Source organism: Trachymyrmex septentrionalis, unplaced genomic scaffold (genome assembly GCF_001594115.1).
Source record: "Trachymyrmex septentrionalis isolate Tsep2-gDNA-1 unplaced genomic scaffold, Tsep1.0 scaffold181, whole genome shotgun sequence".
Taxonomy (NCBI): Eukaryota; Metazoa; Arthropoda; class Insecta; order Hymenoptera; family Formicidae; genus Trachymyrmex; species Trachymyrmex septentrionalis.
This window is the reverse complement of record NW_017304979.1, coordinates 51,100-55,699: the sequence shown is the minus strand read 5'-3', so window position 1 is coordinate 55,699 and position 4,600 is coordinate 51,100. Positions and strand designations below refer to the sequence as shown.

At 35.5% G+C, this 4,600-nt stretch overlaps 1 pseudogene; it reads right to left on the bottom strand.

Annotated features, from left to right (window-relative positions):
* Positions 1–1,020: 1,020 nt before the first annotated feature.
* LOC108746598 overlaps positions 1,021–4,600 on the bottom strand; it is a 12,339-nt pseudogene continuing 8,759 nt past the window's right edge.

The window sequence follows — 4,600 nt, the reverse complement described above, 5'->3', positions numbered from 1 at the left end:
CAAGCAAATGATTGCTTGTTTCTTCGGTTATATCGGACATGTGACAACCGTGGCTTTAGAGGATCGAAGGACTGTAAATACTGATTGGTATACAACAATTTGTTTGCCAGAAGTCATAAATGAATTGCGTAGAACAAACCGAAATCGTCGCATCATCCTTCATCATGACAACGCCAGCTGTCATACAGCACATCAAACCGTTGATTTTTTATCCAATAATAATGTCGAATTGATGACTCATTGTCCGTATTCACCTAATTTATCACATAATGACTTCTTTTTGTTCCCAAACATTAAAAATAAGATGCGTGGTGAGCGACTTGAGTCGCCTGAAGCAGCTGTTGAAACATTTCGTATACTGATTTCTGAGGTTACAGCCTTAGAGTAGAAAAAATGCTTCGAAAATTGGTTCAAGCATATGCAAAAATGTATCGATCTTAAAGGCGAATACTTCGAAAAGCAATAAAGCCATTTACCGAATTTTACATGTTTTTTTTTCAGATTGTTTGCAGAAACTTTTCCAGCAGCCTACGTAATTATGGGGCAGTAAATAAAACTGAAATTATTAGAAGTTAGCAAATAATACTAAACATACAGTTACGTCTTATTCTCGAGTTACTATACGTTATCTTCGTAGTATAGTTCTCTTCTTTGTTTTATTCTATCTTTTTAAATTTGATCGTGTACTAACTGACATAAGAAAATACGTATAAATATACGTATATATTATAAAGTTACATGCAATGACTCATAGAACAGAATAAATGTAATACATAATGTAACTATAATAATTGATCCAAAAAAGGCATAAACGAAAATGACTTTTTAATAATACATAATGAAATAAATATAATGTTAAATTGTAATAGATATTTTAATTCACGAATTCTCAAAATAAAATTTCCAATGGCATGGGTTGATCAGTTTTATAAGTCGTTGTATATAAATAACTTTGTGTACAATATATAGTATATATATAATATTTTTAGAAGTAGTATAACATTTTTAGAAATAGAAAATCTATAAAGTGGTCTGTTCTTTAAGCGTGGTGTCGCTCTCACACTCAGTATTTTGTGCCGACAAATTCAAATCACAATGATCGTTATTCTTCTCGTAAGCCTTCTTCGCCTGTTCTAAAAGACTTTGCGCCATCTGATTGCTCGTCTTCTCCACCAATTGTGAAAAGTAACCATTTGATTTGTCATGTAACAGCTCATATGGGCAACCAAATTCCTATTCACATAATAATTCTAATTATCACAAATGCATATAAAGACTTTTCTTCAGAATATTACGAAATTTTCCAAAAAGCTCGTTATTCTTTATATACCTAACATTGAATTTTCAGGAAAAAGTATATTGTTAATAATAAAAAATCAATTTTAAATTTTCTAAATAATTTGAAGTAAATTTTCTCTGTAAAGAGTAAAAATTAAATTGGTCTTGAATAAGAATAACCCAATATTTAACCTTATAAAGAATAAAATTTTACTTTTTAGAATAAATTTTATTCTAAATATCTTTCAAAAATTGAACTGATCATGCTTTTAATCAAAATTATTATGAACAAACTTTTTAGATAGTTACATAGAAAATTATATCTCTTAATTTTGTTTTACAAAATCAATATTCTTCTTAACCCATTCACACTTTAATTGTCAAAACGGAAAAACCTATCACGATAGAACCGTTCTCCATCACAATGATCCGATTGCTATCTATAATCGTATTCAAACAATGTGCAGTCATGATAACGGTGCATTCTTTAAAAAACTGCTCCTTATTATATCCTGAATTAAAGCATCCGTGCTAGAAATAGAGTTTCAAATTTATAAACATGTTAAGATTTAAAATTCTCTCTCTCTCTCTCTCTCCCCTCTCCCCCCTCCCCCTCACCCTCTCTCTCTTATTTATTAATATATAATTAATCAATCAAATTTATTGTCTTCACCAAATGATATTTAAATACAATCCTAAAGACTCGTAACGACTCAATGAGGATAAATGTTGGCCATGGTTTCATCGAGAACGAGCAAGCGATTGTTTCCAAAGATGGCTCTGACCAGACATACGAGGTCTGGCTATTAAATAACGAGACTGCTTATGAAAAAGAGTTTTATTTTTAAAATTATTCTACAATTGAATGCTCCCCTTCAATGTACTCCCCTCCCCTCGCCACACACCGTTCCATTCGTTTTTTCCATTGGTCAAAGCAATGCTGGAAGTCTTCTTTTGTAAGAGCATTTAGGAGCTCCGCCGATTTTCGCTTCACCTTTTCCATCGACTCGAACCGGGTTCCTTTTAAGGCAGACTTGATCTTCGGAAACAGGAAAAAGTCACAGGGTGCTAAATCAGGCGAGTACGGCGCGTGTTCGAGCACTGGAGTGCCTCTAGCGGCTAAATAACGCTTCACAGACAACGCGTTATGGGCAGGTGCGTTGTCCTGGTGTAAGATCCACGACTTGTTTTTCCACAACTCCGGCCGTTTCTTACGAACTCGCTCTCGCAGTGTTGCCAAAACTGTCAAATAGTAAGTTTGGTTTACAGTTTGACCCTCTGGAACCCATTCAGTCATCACGATGCCGTTGATGTCGAAAAAAACGATTAGCATGGCTTTAAATTTTGATTTCGACATCCTTGCTTTTTTCATTCTTGGCGATGCAGGAGTTTTCCAGTGCATGGATTGCCGCTTAGTTTCAACATCGTATTGGAATATCCAGGTTTCATCGCAAGTGATGATGTTTTCCATCAATTCAGGCTCTTCATCTAACCTCTCAAGAAAATCTGAGCAGATCTGTTGACGGACGAGCTTTTGGTCAGGGGTCAAATTTTTTGGGACCAACTTCGCACAGACTTTCTTCATGTTTAATTCGTCATGTAAAATTTTTCTGACAGTTTCTTTATCGGCGTTTACAGTCTCAGCAATCATCCGAATGCTCATACGACGATCTCCGCGCACAATTTCATTGATTTTGGTCACTGTTTGCGGAGTTGAAACAGAGACAGGTCGACCTGGACGTTGGTCATCTTCGGTGCTCTCTCGGCCTTCAGAAAACCGTTTATACCATTCGAAAACACGCGCACGAGATAGAGAATTCTCACCATAGGCCTCTTTCAACAACTTATAGCACTCAGTCGGAGTTTTTTTTAATTTAACGAGAAATTTCACATTGATCCGTTGCTCGTGTTTTTCGTCACACATTGTTATCGGCACGAGAAAAAAACAAGTTCGTTTCTAACCTCTATAGAAAAAATACTACTACTGCGACAAAAACGTGTTTTCGTACTGGAATAGTAGACACTTCCAGCTATCCAACGCTGCATTCGTTTCCCACCCTACCCCTCTAGGACGCCTTCTGCGCGCGTAGTCTCGTTATTTAATAGCTAGACCTCGAATGATTTGCCTCTGACCGACGCTGAAGTTATAACCACCAGAGAAGATATCGTGGTCCAGCGTGACATCATTCAGCTCGACTTGCCGCAACACCTCCCACAGCTTCAAATCATCGTACTGATTAAACGGATCCAGATTGTAACGTAAACTCTCAGAAAAGAGCACAGGTTTCTATGATATAATGGAGATGTTGCGCAATTCACTCAGGCCCACCGTTCTTGTGTCTCGATTTTGACTTCGCCTTCTAAACCTTCATTGAACAAACGAAAGAGCGCTGAGATTAAGGAAGACTTGCCAGCACCAGTTCGTCCAACTATCCCAACTTTCCAACCAGGCTCGATGGATACGTTCAAATTCTGTAAAGCCCGATTACGTGTTAAAACACAAATAATGTTTGTTAGAATGAACAGTCGGTTTATTTTATACTTTCAAAACTGGTGGATCATCCATATGATATTTCATGTTGACATTCTTCAAGATCAATTGTTCTTGGGATTGCTATGTAGGTGGCGATGGATTGTCCGAGGTAATAGGTTTCTCCTTAGGAAGGTTCGTGTACTGAAGAATCCTTTCCACGGAGGTCATCATTGAGACCGACTCGAGAAACTGTTTTATGGTGTATTGTAGACAAACGATTAGGATCAATGACTGCGGTATTGCTAGACCTACTTTGCTGCCGGCTACATTGCCTGTAGTATAAAGAACTTACAATAGTTTGAAGAATGAGGAAAAGAATCACACGCAGAAATAAGGATTGAAACTAAAAGCTTATTTAATTCTACTAATTAGTTCTTCTAAATTGTAGCTGTTTTCATCTTTATGAAATCCTTAGAAAAAATTAAAAAAAAAATTACAAGTCCAGGAACCGGTAATTATTAGAGTTAGAACTCGTATACTTGTTAAACAAGTTAAACAGAGTCGTGGCTTATTTCGAGCTTATAATTAGAATGGCTTTTAATTAATACAATTGGCATAAGTTACATAAATATAATATAATATTATAAAACAAAATTAATCAATTTTAATCGATAATTTGTATCTTTGATATCATAAATATGTGCAAAAAAAGATTTACATTATCGTTAAGCTTTATTTTTTTATGGATAGCTATAGCGATCATTACAATTTAATAATATCACACTCGACAAAAATACGAGTACTCGTATACTGATTTTCTGTATTCGGAATTAACGTTTTGGAAACTCT